Source organism: Pinus tabuliformis, chromosome J (assembly GCF_031772625.1).
Source record: "Pinus tabuliformis cultivar Carrire ecotype Pingquan chromosome J, CPIR1, whole genome shotgun sequence".
Lineage (NCBI taxonomy): Eukaryota > Viridiplantae > Streptophyta > Pinopsida > Pinales > Pinaceae > Pinus > Pinus tabuliformis.
The window spans coordinates 317,477,045-317,486,662 of record NC_142295.1 but is presented as its reverse complement, the minus strand read 5'-3'; the positions used below and the strand labels follow the sequence as shown (position 1 = coordinate 317,486,662).

At 39.3% G+C, this 9,618-nt stretch overlaps 1 pseudogene across 1 annotated transcript; it reads right to left on the bottom strand.

Moving 5' to 3' along the window:
- Positions 1-6,807: 6,807 nt before the first annotated feature.
- On the bottom strand, positions 6,808-9,193 carry LOC149227006 (putative UPF0481 protein At3g02645; annotated as a pseudogene). The gene is made up of 2 exons (XR_016247083.1): positions 8,478-9,193; positions 6,808-8,101 (listed from the first exon to the last, which is right to left on the bottom strand). The product of XR_016247083.1 is annotated as a putative UPF0481 protein At3g02645 (transcript).
- Positions 9,194-9,618: the final 425 nt, after the last annotated feature.

The window sequence follows — 9,618 nt, the reverse complement described above, 5'->3', positions numbered from 1 at the left end:
TTATCAAGTATCAAAGCAGCCTGGGTTGGGCCCGCATCCCTAGTGTAAGGAAGAATTTGAGTAGCCCACAAGCCCTCAAAATCTCCAAGCAATTTGGATCATTCAATGCCTAAGTGTCAACATCTTCGTGTTCTCTTTCCTTCCAATCCTCCATTTTCGACAATTTCTCTCCTGCAAAAGCCATTTATTTGAGTCAATCATCAATTTTGGCACATAAAATTCAAGTTTTAATGGTCAATTTTTTAGGAAAGATGATTTTTCCCTATCCACGGCATTGGCGCACTTGTTTTAGAAATAGTCGCACCAGTTGGCGTGGATGGTTATGCAAATAAGCCTTGACTGATGCGATCCCATGCCTGGAAATCATGTTGATCGAGGGCGAAAATTTTTCTCAAAAACCCCCCTAAAAATCATTAAAAAATGGCTAAATATGGAAATGAATAGCATGAAAATGGAGCTCAAGGTTTTGACCGTTACCTGGAATTGATGGCTCGTCGATTGACCTCCTGGATCTCCCGTAATCTGCTATGGAAAAACTAGGGCAAAAGTGGGTAAAAAGTCTTCACTGGAAAGGTAAAATGGTAAATGGTAAAAATATATTTACTTTTCCCCTTTTTATTCATTTTGTTCATGTAAATATCAGGTTTTTTGAATATTTTTGACCTATTTTGCCTCAATGACTCAATAATACACTTTGCCTTACTTGTGCAGCAATAGGTGATGGATGTTCGACAATGGCGATGAGTCACATTTCAGCTCTTTTCTCGACTCGTTAAACTCATATGAAAAGATTGATGAGTATTTTTCCCCTTTTGACTCGTTAAAGAGAATAAAAATGGGGGGTCTTCTTTCATATCTTTTCCGACCCTTTAAAATCAAAAAGATGGCCGAGCCCTTATCGTTTTGAACTCGTTAATGGATGCGAAACGTCGTACACCCAGTATTTTTTGAGCTAGGAGGCACTATTTTATGAAAAATGTACTCCTTGACTGAAGTGGTCAAGTGGTTCTCTCAAGTATTGTTTTCTACCTTTTCGGGCTCGAGAGACACAAATGTACGGAAAGGGGCCATGTGGAGTTTTCTCTTACGTGTCTTTTTTAAACTCTCTAAACATGAAAGAGATACTGAGTTACACTTTTGTCGGACTTATTAAACTATTAAACAACATCGAATTTGTCACCATGACAAACACGAGCTTCTCCTTCCTAGTGCTCGTTAAACTTACTAGGTCAGATTCATCCGAAGGATGAACTTATAGTGCAAGCATATGTTATCCTCTTCAAGCTTGTGATTAAAAATTAATTGGGGTGCTTGCCAGAAATGGTGGGGGGGAATTTGGAAATCTATCAATCGTATCATCAGCTTACTCTTGAACATGACACTCTTTGCTTCGGGTCATGTTGGGATATCCTCCTTTGCATCGTTGACCTTCCTAGGTTTGGGCCATTCATTTTTTCCTTCCATTTGATCTCTGCCACATCATTATGACCGCTGATCCCATGGATCCAAAAGTTGCCAAACTTCCAGTTGTGTCATCGATATGTTCAAGAGTTGTCCTTCTGTAGTTACACTTACCTCTCATTCTTTGTATCATCCAAAAACATTTTGCATCCTCTCGTCTCGCATCGATGATGTGGGATTCATTATGGCCCTCCTTCGACATGATCATTTTTTTCAATTTCAACTCATCATCCAGGAAGTTGACCGAGAGAGTCCCTTCCAGTACCTTAGAGCTTGCATGCCTCAATGGCAAGTTCTTCACACTCGATGAAAATTTCACATCATTGGCTTTCGATCGAGTGATTTCACGGGTATTTGACTTCAGTTCCTGTATTCACATTCCATGAATTGTGCTGATAGTACCTTGAGGGCCATTGTCATTATTGGTGGCTTTTCTCGAGCTTGTTAACAGTTTACATCATTGACTGGTAATCAAGCGACTTTCTAGCATGTTCGACATCAACACATCTATTTGCATGCTAGGATCTGTACTTTGATTTGGTCGTGTTGGGGCACAAGACCCTAGACTCAGATCACAAAAGTTCAGGTTGTGAAGTGGTGTGACATGGTTATGATGATATGCATGTCTCTATCAGATGGATGGCTGCGACCATACCTTGGTTTCATCATGATCCTCTTTGACAGATGGTTGCACCCATACCTAGATCCATTTACATGATCATTTTCTGGATGGCTGCGTCCATGCCACAATTCATGTATCACTTGACAGAGATCTCAATTTATGTATGTGTATCTACACTTGCTTGCAGGTTTTCTGACAATAGACCAGTTCCCCGCACTGATTTATAAAGCATTTCATCCCTCACTCCAGCTTGGCCTTCACACTTGCTGCCATGTGGAATCCCATAATATTATCAATCAAGGCATACAAATTCTTGGAGTATATCATCTTGTCTGAATATTATAGGGGTTCTCCCAATCACCTCTGTATTCTTAACATGTACGCCCCATATGATAACAGAAGGGTGTTCTGGCAGAATTTGGAGGCCTATGGGATTTTAGATATTCACTCACTAATCATTACACGGGATCTGAACTTAACACTAAATTTGGATGAAATTTGGGGAAATTTTTTTAAGGTGGAATCATTGGAGGATTATTTCAAAGATCTTTTCAATAGAAAAATGTTGCATGACATTACCCCTTTCCCATTAGGACCTACATTGAGAAATGGACATATGGGTTCTGTTGGCATTATTAAGAAAGTCGATAAGTTCCTAGTTCACATATCCTTGTACACCAAACTAAAAGATGTGGCTTCAACATCATCCTTTGTTGGATTCTCCGACCATGATGCAATGTGCCTAGAATAGAAAGGGTAACATGATAACATAGTGTGACCCTTCAAATTTTTCCATGCATGGCTACAAGAAAAGGAGCTAATTGACTGAATCCACATTTCTTGAAGTCTACCAATTATGGAAGAACTTCCCTCGAAGATGGATTTGGTTTCCCACAAGCTCAGGTGACTGAAGATAGTTGTTAAACAATGGGTAATCAATCATAAGAAACAATACATATAGGATATTTCAAATATACACAAGGAAATAAAGGGATTTAGGGATCTAACTCTCCCTAAGGGCTTCTCACAACAAATTAAGAATTCCATATTAGAGCTCTTAGCTCAGAAAGATAAGATTATGAAGCTACATGAAGACAACTGGAGAATCAAAAGTAGACTGGCTTGGGTACATGGTGGAGATAAAAGAACTAAATATTTCCACAAGGTTTCTTCTAAAGGAAAAGTGTTAATATGATATGAAAAATTCATGAGGCTAAGGATCGACTTCTCATGTCACTACAAGACATGCAACAAAAGGTAGTTTTCTACTTTAAAGAAAAATACTTGCCTCCAGAAGATTCCAACATAGAAGCACAACTAGAAGTAGCTGAGAGCTTCCCTTATATGGTCGATGAGAAGGTTATTGATTTCCTATACAATCCATTTACTGCAAAAGAATTGCTTGCTGTCCTAAAATAAACGGCTAAGGATAAGAGCCTGGGACTGGACAGGTGGCCAGTTGAATTATTCTTATTCTTCTTCAATTTGATGGCATCTAACCTTACTAAAATGGTAGAATAATCCAAACAATAGGGTCACATTTTAGGTGCAAGAAATTCTAATTTTCTAACTCTCATTCCTAAAAAACCTCATCCCTCTCATTTCTTTGATTTTAGACCTATATCACTTTGCAATGTGGTATAAAAAATGATTTCTAAGTTAATTTCTAACCGGATCAGACTAATGATTTCTGAACACATCACTGTATAACAATTTGGCTTTCTTGCAGATAGGCAAATTCAAGATGTAGTGGGCGTAGCATAGGAATGCATACATTCTGTGAAATTCTACAAATCCAAATCCTGCTTCATGAAAATCAATCTTATCAAAGCATATGACATGATCGATTGGGAATTGATAAGGATGATACTCCACTTAATAGCTTTGCCTTGTAGACACATTAATTGGATAATGGCTTGCATCACCACAACTAACATGGTTGTTCTGATTAATGGGATTCCCTCATATTTCTTCAATATATCCAGGGGCTGAGACAAGGTTGTGCTCTATCACCTCTTTTATCTATCATCATAATGGATGGATTGAGTGGAGGAATTTTAGAAGCAAGGATGGTTGGAACCATCATTGGATGCAGGGTTACATCACAAAGAAATTTGTCATGCTTAATATTTGTGGATGATGTCTTATCTATGGGGTAGTCCAAGCTCTCTGAATGGCACACTTTTCATCAGATCATAACTAGGTTTGGGTGTGCCTCTAGACTTATTATAAGAAAATACAAGTTTGAGCTCATTACAAACCTTTTAGAGGAGGAGGAGACTTGGTGAATTGCAAACTTATTTGGGATAAAAATCAAGCATCTTGCTAATGAATTTAAGTACTTGGGCTTACTTGAAGCCATGTTCCTACATGAAAGAGGACTCTTCTTGGATCATTGGGGAAATAATTAAGAAGTTGACCATTCGGGAGAACAAGTGGCTCTCACTCAGGGGTAGGATGGTTATGATAAAACCTATCCTCCAAGGCATAGTTGTTTATTGGATGCATCTATTTCTACTGCCCATGTTAGTTATCAAAAACATTGACTCTATTCTAGCCAAATTCCTCTAGGCAGGTTGTGGAAACAATACAAAATTTCACCTTACAAAACTCTCCTCCATCTGGAGACTGAAGGAGAAAGGAGGTTGGGGCATCAAGGATACTAAATACTTCAACTTGGCTATGCTCACCAAGAACCTGTGGAAGGATATTGAGGGACCTAACACTTGGCATGATATTATTAAAGAAAAATACCTTAATAACACAAAATTGGAAGATTGGGTCCTTGTGGGGGCACCAGAGAAGAAGGGAGCCTCTTACTATTGGTGTAGTTTGATGAAATCAAACCGCTGGTTGTAAAACAACCTCAAATGAAAGGTTGGAAGTGGAAGGAAAATCTCAGTGGGTTTGGATGCCATCTTAGCAAGTGGTTGTTCCTCCCTTGCAGATATTGGCACTCCTTAGTTTGTTGTATTTTCTTCCACTCACTGGTTACACACTAATGAATTAGACATTCCTCTAGAACTAACTTTCGAATGGGAATGTTATTGTCTCTAGTTATCATAGGTTGGGGTTGCCCTTTCAAAGAAGGATGATTCTCTCACTTGGGATGGTAGCACCAAGAATGATGACATAACAACCAAGGAGGTCTAATCTTTCATCACAAATCACGATCAACAATTTCCTGAAAACAAGTGGCTATTAGGGATGTGGTAATGGGATGCACCAACGCAATTAAAATGCTTCATTTGTCTTGTGGTTCACAATTGTATCCTAACATGGGAGAATTTAGCTAAGAGGGGCTTCATTGGGCTTGGGCTCTATCCACTTTGCAAATTTGTCGATGAAGAAGTGAACCATCTTTTTTTATAACAACCCTTTTCCATCTCAGTTTGGGCGGAGGTCCTTAATATACTTAGAACGAGTTTGTTGGCAAACCAATATTCCATTTTTGCATGTGTGCAAAGTCATACTCTCCACAATCGCGCCTTTAGGGCTCTTCCACTATATCGTTGTTACGGAATTTGGAAATGTCGGAATTCTATCATTTTCGAGAATAAATCTCCAGATATGCAATCCACTGCCCTGTCCATCGCTGCCTATTTTAGGGAGATTGGCCCCTGGAAACCAGCCATCCATGCTCGTTGTTGGTCATTTAGGAACCTAGTAGACATCTACCCAAATGGCTTTTTTAGCGATGTTGCTGCCAAAAGGGCATGTGGGTGCGGTTCGATTATCAAGTGCAACCCTTTTCTGGCCTACCACTTCTATAGTTCTGGAGGACATGGATCCAATCTTTGGGCTGAGTTGTTGGCATTGTGGGGGCAATTAGATGTGCCTCTTGGTTGGCCTTTGAATAGCTCTTGATCGTAGGGATTCGAAGATTGCAATTGGTTGGGTTAATGGCCTATCTACGCTTTTTGTCCCCTCCCTCTCTCACTGGATGGAGCAAACCCGAGCCATGTCCACTCACTTTTCATCTATTACATTTTGCCATGTATACAGGGAGAAGAATCATTTGGCAAACAAACTATCAAAAAGGGAAACTACAGTCAGAGCGAGGCTAATTAGCTTTGAAATCATGGGCAATGGAGTTATCTCCCAATCAGGGTCTTTCACACTATGATGGACATTTCTTCCTCTTGAGCATTTCTATATGTGTTATTGTTGCATGATATTATTGGATTCTCTTTGCACAATACATGATAAGATTGTTCTCGTTAGACAATGGAATTATGGTTATTTTTACTATGTTTTTAGGATAAGAAACTTTTTCTCATTTTTCTATCACATTTCTATAATTTGAGTTGATAGAGAATATGGTTTCAACAAAAAAAATCATGATTTTCTACACTCAATTTTCCAATTCAAAAAGTCATTGTACCAGGATTTTTTAAGACTTTAATAATCAATTGTTAGGTCATGGTAATTGTAATTTGATGATATATTGAGGCAGTATGATAAGCCAATATCTTTTGATCGGAGCGTTTGAACTGCTGAATGGTCACAATTTGCAATTTTAACAATTGCCCTTATGGTTATTAAATATTACTAAATATTACATGGGCACTCAAAAACTATTATGAACATTACCTGCCCATATTCATGCCCCCCACCCACACATATATATAAAATAATGTTTACTGTGCTTTGGTATGAGAAAAATGACAAATATTTAATCATCCGAGCAAACAACTACGCATACGTTGCAATCTTAAATGGTTCACATAGGCATTTTATTCTCGCAAAATTTAGACCTGTAACAACGCTTGCTTGCCCTCATGTTACTTCAAAGTTGGAAACTGAAGTGACGCCAAAGCTAGAGAGATTAACAAGGTGATACCATCAAGCCTGCCCTACAAAAAAAAATGGGTGTGGAACTGCAGTTTCACACCACCTCAGAAAAACAAAATTGCAGATAACGAAAATGCTGTTAACATATTAAAGAAAAGACAATTATACATGGAAAAGAAACAGCCAACGTAAGTTTAAACCTATACGTGAAAGTAGCACTAGCAATACGCCCATAACGTGATGAGCAATACGCCTATAACGTGATTACATGTTTCCCATGCTTTGTCGTTGAAGGCGGACTTGCTCCCACGCCAGAAGAGTTTGCAGTACGCTCAAAAGCAATACGATACATCCCGCCAACGTAGATATTGTAATCCATGCCCTTGGGAAATACTTTTCCTTGAGATTAGCACATATCATTATATATTCATAATTTGTGTAGAATGTTATGACATCATCGATAGCGGAATCGATTGGTTCATATTCACCCTCCTCCATTCCTTCCCGCATTCCATTCCAGACACTCGCCACTTCTTCGTCGGTGCCCAAGCTGTTGTGGATTATACCGCCATTTCTCAGCACCTCAACGTCGGCGGCTGTGTTGATCAAGCGGTCCATCAAGTCCACATAGCACATCAGCGGTTTCGTTTCCTTTTTGCAAACGAATGCCTCGAATGCCACCAAATTTCTCATGACAGCTTCTGTTCTCTCGTCCACTTCAATGGTGGGCAAGTGAAATGTGTAGGTTCTGCCATCGAAACGAATTTCGTTGAGATGCTCTACGTGTGCAGCGAACTTCACTCCTTTTCTTCTGAGTTCCACCGCTGATGGGAGACTGATGTACCTCTTTTTCTTCCACATTCGATTGTGTTCAGTATGATCAGTGGAATCAGAAGAGCGGATGATATTTTCATACACAAACCCTAAAAGATGTGAATCCGGTGTCAACGAGGCCCCGGCTAATACATGCGATTCCAGCCTGTCACGTTTGTATAGAAAAGGGGAGAGAGTGTGCCAAATGTGTCGTAGAATCGACTTGAGATCAAGATCTGTGCCAGCATGGGTATTTGATTTTCTAGGTTCATAATATCTGCCTGCACAGCCGCAAACATAGTCGTTTGATTTTCTAACTTCATGATATCTTCCTCAACTGATGGTAGCTGGTTTTGATGAAAGAAGACGCGAGTTGCTTGATCACAGTCCCAATCCCGGGTGAAGATCTTCCTAAATACACAAAAGTTGAACCAAAATTGCGTATCATTTAGCTAGCTAATTTCATTTAAACAGAGGATTATAAACAATTAAAAAAATCAAACGAGATCCAACACCTTTCTCTGTTGCACACAAAATGCTAAATACTTCCAGAATTTGCATGTCAAAAGAGTACTGCCCATTTCAAACTACAACCTCACCATCTCATCTTCATCTAAGTGGGTCGGCTCTTATTTTGATTATAATATTTCGGAAGAGTTTGGCTTCGGTATTTGCTATTAGATTTTCAAAAATCTACGACTTACTTGAATTAAAACTCTTAAATTCCAAATAAAAAAACACTATTTTAAAACTTTCATTGAAATTTCAACTGTACGAGAAACCACACCTTAAAAATCGCAAAAGGAATAACCCATCTCGAGCCAATATCCAGCCAAGTTCTTCGTCACTTTCGGGACAAACCTGGAAGTACTTATACCATTGTCTTATCTTAGTGCATTGATGTGTCATGTCCTCAACCAACTTACTGAAGGGAGGACGGCCTTCTCTATCTGTCAGTATGTTAGGGAGCGTGTTTTTGAAGGTTTCATATTTGGCAAGTTGGGGTTTACCAAAATGAAAAGGACCGAGAGAAACCACCTGGGGAACATAAGCTTTAGACTTTTCAGGCGGCAAGCGTTTCAATATGCGGGAGACTCGCCGGGAGACTGTCTCAACCTCATCATCTGTGCTGTAAATTGAGATTGTCTCAACCTGCTCATCCTCTGGGTTGTCAGTTTGCAGTGGCAATGGATAGAAAATCTCAATCCTGTGGTCCTCCATGATGAGGCAAGGCTCTGTTCCTTCAAGATTAAGCCTCCTTGATTTCCAGGAAAACCAATTACAGGGGACTTCAGAAGTTACAGAGAATTATATGGTGGAACACTTTCTTGAGATTCCAATGACAATAAGACGCTGAGTATGGTTCTCAAGAGATTGTAGAGACCTACACTGTGAAAAGATAAATGACCTACACTGTGTCTGGACTTCATTAAGCGATATTGGATGAGCCTTTTATAACAACTTATATGCAATCATGTTCTGAGCTTTTCAAGATTACCTTTTAAAAGAAGTCATAACGAGTGGCGAGGATCCATTGCACGTCCAAAGCCAGGTTAACAGTTATATAACTTCAATAGCTGGTGGCAGATATAAAAAATTTAGAATGACTAGCTGAGATTTGTATGTTATACTACAAGTAGATTGCGATCGCCCTGTCGGTTAAAGGTAGAGATTTTTCTTTTGAACATACTACGAGCTGGATTATGGGGGCGGTGGAAAGAGTTGCTGTTTCCTGTGACTAAAGGGTGAAGATTTTTCTTTTGAATTGCAGACGTGGTGGATCATGAGAAAGGTGGAATCTTTCCCGTGTGCAAAGACAGTGGCAGAATTGACTGGGCCATCACTTTTCTCTTTGGACTCGAGCAATCCACAGTTGATCAAAATATTTTTTTTCTGAAAGTCATGACACGTTAAACCTAATGCTGAAA